Raw genomic sequence first — 7,307 nt, forward strand, 5'->3', positions numbered from 1 at the left:
CACACCTCCTCCTCCATGCTTCACGGTGGGAACCACACATGTAGGAACCATCCGCTCACCTTTTCTGCATCTCACAAAGACACGGCAGATGGAACCAAAAACCTCAAATTTGGACACATCAGACCAAAGTACAGATTACCACTGGTCTAATGTCCATTCCTTGTGTTTCTTGGCCCAAGCACCTCTCTTTTTCTTGTTGTTCTTCTTCAGTAGTGGCTTCTTTGTAGCAATCCGACCATGAAGGCCTGATTCACACAGTCTCCTCTGAACAGTTGATTTTGAGATGTGTCTGCTACTTGAACTCTGTGAAGCATTTATGTGGGCTCTAGTCTGAGGTGCTGTTAATTTGTGGTTTCTGAGTCTGGTAACTCTAATGAACTTATCCTCTGCAGCAGAGGTAACTCTTGGTCTTCCTCTCCTGGGGTGGTCCTCATGTGTTTGATGGTTTTGCGACTGCACTTGAGGATACATTCAAAGTGCTTGATATTTTCTGGACTGACTGACCTTCATGTCTTAAAGTAATGATGGACTGTCATTTTTGTTTACTTAGCTGAGTGGTTCTTGCCATAATATGGATTAGAACAGTAGTCCAATAGGGTTATTCACTGTATTGAGATGTGTACCAACCCTAGCTCTGCACAACACAACTGATGGTCTCAAACACATTAAGAAGGCAAGAAATTCCACAAATTAACTCTTGACAAGGCACAAGGAATGAAAACCATTCCAGGTGACTACTTGAGAGAATGCAAAGAGTGTGCAAAGCTGTAAATCATATTCCGGTTTGTTTAGAACTTTTTTGTTTACTACATAAGTACATATGTGTTCCTTCATAGTTTGGATGTCTTCAGTATTGATCTACAATGTAGAAAATAATAAAAATAAAGAAAAACCATTGAATGAGGTGTGTCCAAACGTTGACTGGTATATATGTGTATATTTCATGTTTACACATTTCATACATTCTGGTCTTTTGTCAGTAACTGGGTTAAAGCTCTGGTCTACGATCTGAGAAAGATTTGAAAAAAGCATCCCCCCCCCCCCCCCCCACACACACACACACACACACACCCCTCCCCTCTGTGCTCCTTAATCCCTCCCCTCCGGGCTCGTATCGCTCTCCCCTCGGAGCCTCCCGCGACACACCCCCTCCCGCAACAAGCACCAAGAGCAACAAGCCGGCAGAAACCAAATATAGCGCCAGCTTTGAATGCGGAGTAACGATGTCGGATTCACAGGTAACTTATTACAATGCACGTTGAAACTAACGTAAATCTTGTAAGTCATTACAATGTCCACAGCTAAGCTCCACAGTCAAGCTAGCGTAACGTCATTAGCATGTTACAGCTACGTAATAAGTTACTATTTATCAACAGCTAAGTTAGCCACTTCTAAAAGTTATTGAGGGCCAAGAGACTAACAGATGCTGCCGTCAGCTTTAATCACAACGATCGCTTCCACATTGTGGCTGAAAACTAAACCTGCATGAGCCTCGGACCAGCTGTGTTCCAGCTGTTGTCTGAGTAGCACCAGACCGCGACACATTTATTTGGTTCCCTTTGCTCTTCACATTGTGTAGGTCGTACTATTGGGCCATAACCACCATCTAAATAATGTTAATAATAATGACCAATCTTTCAAATCGTAGACCATAGCTTTAAAGGGGAACTACCGTTTTTTACAACCCGGACCTTATTTCTAGCATAAAATACGATGATTTACTCAACCAGATAACTTTGGTGTCATTTGGCGTCGTTCGGGCGAAATTAGATCCAGTGGAGCGCCGCGTATATCGATATAATGTGAGTGTTCGGGGCACTGAAGCGCAGTCTCTATGAGCATTATCTGCCACGAAACTAGGTCATTTCACCAATATTTTGTTACGATACTAGCTAGTGCTAGTCCGGGCTTGTCTGTTATCAACATCCGGGGTCTGTAGGTTGACCTACTACCTCTGACCTGGAAGATGTCATCTCTGAGCTGTGCGCGCACCCGCGACAGCCCGGCTTGTTTACCTGTAGCTGCTACTGCTAGTTTGACCCCGGATGTTGATAACAGACAAGCCCGGACTCAGAGGGGAATAGCACTAGCGTATCATGAAAAAATATTAATGAAATGAACTAGTTTCGTGGCAGATAATGCGTTATATAGGCTGTGTTTCAGTGCCCCGTCACTCGCATTATATGGATATACGCGGCGCCACACTGAATCTAATTTCGTCCGAACGACTCCAAATGACACCAAAGTTATCTGGGTGAGTAAATGATCATATTTTATGCTAGAAATAAGGTCCAGGTTGTAAAAAACGGTAGTTCCACTTTTAGGTACAAGGCTGAACCAACAGCGAAGCTGAGCCACAGGACAATTATAAAACAAATATTTATCAATAGATTACCGGTGTAGTAGAAAATATTTTTAAAAATATAATATGAACTCTAAGTTCTTAGTTCAAATGATGGGGTGCCAGGTTATATCAATACTGACTGAAAAGAGTAAAAGTGTATTAACAAAGGAAGAAAGCAAAGATAAGACATATTGTCAGCTCAACCCTAAATCAACTACATGCAGATGAGATTGTACTCTCAAGAACAGCAACACCAGTCATTTTAACATTTTATTTACACCCTTTTTAAAGCTGAAATCTCCACCTAAAAGCCAAAGCTTACCTGGGTGCACAAGCTCAACTGTGTCGAGGGTTTAAATGATGTCTTTTCAAAATATTTGGGGGATCTTGGGGCTCCCAAACACTGTATGTACTGTATTTTTTTGGTTGTTTTTTTTAAGTTTTAAAACAAGTCTCCAGCTACTTCAGTTGTTTAGGAGAATGCTGCAATGCTGTTTAACTGTTAAGCTCCAGGAATGTTTTGTGGACTACAAAAACTTTACCCAAATTTCCATCACCACCGGTGTGAGGAGATATCAACTGCATTTTAATTTTTGGGTGAATTCTTCTTTGATGTTTTTAAATTTTATGTAGTTTATTGATTTCTCTGATTCAGCTTCTCTGAGTTTTCGAGACACGCCCACACAGAGTTTAAAAGCCTGCAGCTCCTCTCCAGTTAGTTAGAACTGAAGAAGCCTCTTAGATGAGAGGTGAAACGTCTTCAACAAACTGAAACAAGTCCAGTTGCCTATGATACAGCACTTAGATTTACATGACCTGAATGAATGAGAACTTTCATCAGCACATTTACAGTGCTTTTAAAGTGCTTCGTAACACATGCCACATTCACCCATTCACACACACATTCATACACTGATGGTACCGGCTGCCATGCAAGGTGCCGACCTGAGCACCCCCATATTTTCTATACTTTACCATTCACACACAGATGGTGCAGCCATCAGGAGCAATCTGGGAGGTTCAGTACCTTGGCCAAGGACACATAAGCCGGGGATCAAACTACTGACCGTCTGATTAGTGGATGACCCACTCTACCATCCTAAACACGGCTTCAACTAAAACTTGAAATCAATCCTTAGAATAGACGAGAGCCACTTGAGTGGTGTATTGTGTGTTAACTGTCTTGTAAAAAAGAGTTCTGGACCAGTTAGAGCTGAACTGCTGCAGACTGATGGAGGCAAGTGAACATGTTTTAAAGCAGTCATGATGTCAAAAATGTCTCTAAGTCCTTGGTTTTCAGCTGATAGATTAGTAACTCTGACATGATCCATCCATTTCATGTTTCCACTCTGACAGATCAATGTCTCTGCCCCTCATCCTCTCTCTCCAGATAATGGGTTTAATGGGGCAGGTCCCCTGAGACCCATCAAGTGTGCGATGTGATGGGGGCTTGCTCTTGGATAGAGGTGGGGTGTCTGCCATGTGTTAGTTTTGTGACAGAAACTCTGTCATAATTTAATCAGCATATTTGATTGACAGGGCCCCATAGCAGTATTAATCAGAATAAGGTTACGCTGCAGACCATCTGCACATGGACCGACAGTGACTGAGGTCTCTGTCACTCTGTAGAGGAAATCAATATGCACTCTAGTCAATGGACAGAGAGGGTGTCGTCTGTCTTACATCACCACAAAAGAGAAGTTTTTTGTCTGCTTCAGCATACATATCTGTTCTGTAAATCACTTGTCCTGTGTTCTCCTTTCAGAAAAAAATTGGAAATCAGAAGAGATTCAAATAATTTTGGTTTGAATGCAGCCTAGTTTTGCACTAATTAGACAGAATAGTAGGTTAGAATAGGACAGGCAGAATGCTTATTGTGTGAAAATACTTTTGGCTGAGAAAGACGTGTCCATGTTGAGTTTTAAAAGCTTTCAAACATTAAAAGTGTTAAAGAGCTCACAAAAGCTACAACAAGCTGTTAACTGGGTTAATTCACTCCTATTGCCTCTTTGTTTTTCACAGCATCATAACAACTAAAGAGCTATGGTTAATGTTCATGCTGTTGGTCGGAGGACATGTATGAATAGATCTATGCATGCATTTTGAATGCAGCACTGTCGCTACATTGTCAGATTATCTCATTTGCATCTCCATCCTCACTGAAGAGTTTAATTTGTTGGCTGCCACATACACAACCAGTTGAGCCAGAACAGACTCCTGCAGTTTAACTGAGTCTTTGTTGAAGTTACGCAGAAACATTTGGCTAAAAGAGTGTTTTGATCCAGCAGTAAAAATGAGACAGAAGAAAAAGTGCATTAATAGCACACCACACACTATTCTCATACCTGCCAAGGCTTCTGATTTTTGTAGGAGTCCCTAGTTTTAACCTTTCATCCCCACTGTGCTCCTGATTACTAATTTCTCCCATTAATATCTCCATTTCATAGTGAAATCAAACAGGTCAGTTTCTGTATGGGATGTGTATCATGATACCTGGCAACCCAACCCAAGGCAGAGGTGACACACCCTGCTTGTGGTGTGTCTCTCCACTGTGCTCACTCCAACCATTGTACTTCTAATTTTTTGTGATGTAAACTTTCGATCACTTTTGAACATTTTATATATTTTCATTTATTTTACTGTGAGCTATGAATTAAAGAATGACTGAAAAGAATGAAAAGTCATTTTTACTTTTACATTCTTATTTATTCCAGTAGGGTTATATAGGGCAGGGGTAGGCCATTTGCAGATACCCCAGAAAATATCCCTCTTTTTCACAGCCTAATGTAGGCTGGTATGTGTTCTAATTTCCTTCTAAAATGGAGTAAGAGTTTACATTTTTCTTTGTGATCAAACTAATTGGGTTAACTGGGGTGTCATTTCAACTATTGTGTAATGTCTGAGCCACATCAAAGGAAAACACCTGAAGAGGCAGGCAGGCAGCATTAGTCTGATATTCATCAATAATTAATATCAACAAACAGGCACAAAATGTTTTGGACCGCCTGATTTCTCGTTCAACTGGCAGCCTCCACTGTAGATCTGTCCAAATCCAAGAGAACAGAGAGATGCTCATCAGTCAGCTGCTCTCCAAACACAAACTTCACTTAACGTAATTGTACAGTGATGCCAAAAGACTACTTGAGAGAAATGAAAGGCAGAAAATAAGAGCAGGAGTGAATTACATTGTTATCTGGCCAAAAGTCAATTCTAAATTGGTAGAATATCCTTTTACTGAAGATGAAAATCCTCATCAGAAAATTCAATCCCAGCCTCTTCCTCCTCAGCATCAGGGGAAGAACTGTCCTGATCAAAGGATGGCTGCTCTTCGTCTTCCCTATAATCTGAGGCCTCAGATGGAACAGGGGACAATGTTCCTTGCAGAGGTACCCCAGCGAGCGTGGAGGTCTTGGAGGGCTGGTAAGGGTGGCGGTGTAAATCCCTGATAAGATGGGTGTCCAGAATATGTCTAGCCGGGACCCAGGATCTTTCCTCTGGACCGTACCCCTCCCAGTTGACCAGATACTGTAGCCCTCTTCCACAGTGATGGGAACAAATCAGGCTGCAAACCATGTAGGCAAGTGCGCCATAAATGAACCAAGGTGACAATGGAGGCGGAGCAGCAGGAACCAGTGGACTCTCCAGAACTGCATTTACTCTGGAGACGTGGAATGTAGGATGGGTGACTAAGCAGTGACGTACAGAAGTATACCTTCACTCTAAACCTCGAAGCTTCTCATCCTCCCTTCTCTTGTCAGATTGTTATTTATTGAGGATGAACACCGACCTTCCTCTTGTTCATTTAATGAAACTTTTGAATGATAACACCGACTCATAGCTGAGTACAGGTAGTGGCTAATTTTTTTTAAATTTAGCTTAGTCTCAGTCTTAGTCACACTGTTTTGGGAGCAGCAAACAAACATCTTTCAGACTTGTGCCAGGACAGGCCCTGCAATTTGACAGCTTTTAATTTGATCAGGCTTGGATTTCCACTTGAGAGACTGATCGATTAACCCAAACCCTGGCTACTGCCACTGCTAGCCGGCCTAGCTTAGCCTTGTTTTTAGCCTGTAGCCATGGGTGTGTGTGAGAACTTGCCGGTCTACTTACAGATCACTGAGGATATTCATTGCTTACAAGAGGATCTGAAGATGAAAGATGAGCTCTTCATACGCCTCTCCTCAATCGCCACTGCCCAGGCGAAGCACATCTCATACATTTCGTACACATCGTCAGCCCTGGCCCCACTGTACTGCGACACTACTGTGGCCTAGAATGTGTCCATGCTTGCCGTGGGTAAGTTGGCTCCTGCTGATATACCGTCAGCTGTGAAAGACCCCTGGCTGAGCCTCGACGCAAAGCCCAAGACCCCAGCTTGTTTAACCCTGGAGCCCTGGACACTGGTGAGAAGCTGAAAGTTGCGGAGCAAATGCCCCCTTCCCTCCACTACACCAGAGACCCTCCATCTGGAGAACAAGTTTCAAGCCATGGAGCCCATGACAGATGCCCTGCTGTGTGAGCAGCCCCCACCCCCCTTGCCAGCGACTGCACCGCAGCCAGGCTCCTTGCTGACAATGCCTGGGCAGGCGACACAATGCCTGAGGAAGCGCACTGCCGCTTGCTCTCACCGGAAGGCCAAAGCAAGCCATTCTAGTGGTCAGACTGTGCTCCTTGTTGGGTCATGCATGGTCCGGCATGTGCAGATCCACAAGTGCCGCACCTCCTGCCATCCAGGTGCACTCATGAAGGGCATCAACACCTCCGCCCTGCAGCTGCTACGTCATCACCCGTCCATCTCGACTGTTGTGGTTCATGTGGGCTCTAAGTACCTGAGGATGCAGCAGTCTGAGAAACTTAAAGAGGACTTTGTATGCCTCATAAGTTGCATTTCCATCCACCTTTTCTTATTCACATTTTCAAAAATTGCGAATAAATACTTGGATGGAAACGCCAGAAATTCGAA

The sequence above is a fragment of the Pagrus pagrus genome (genome assembly GCF_965226575.1).
Source record: "Pagrus pagrus genome assembly, chromosome: 3".
In the NCBI taxonomy this organism is placed as follows: Eukaryota; Metazoa; Chordata; class Actinopteri; order Spariformes; family Sparidae; genus Pagrus; species Pagrus pagrus.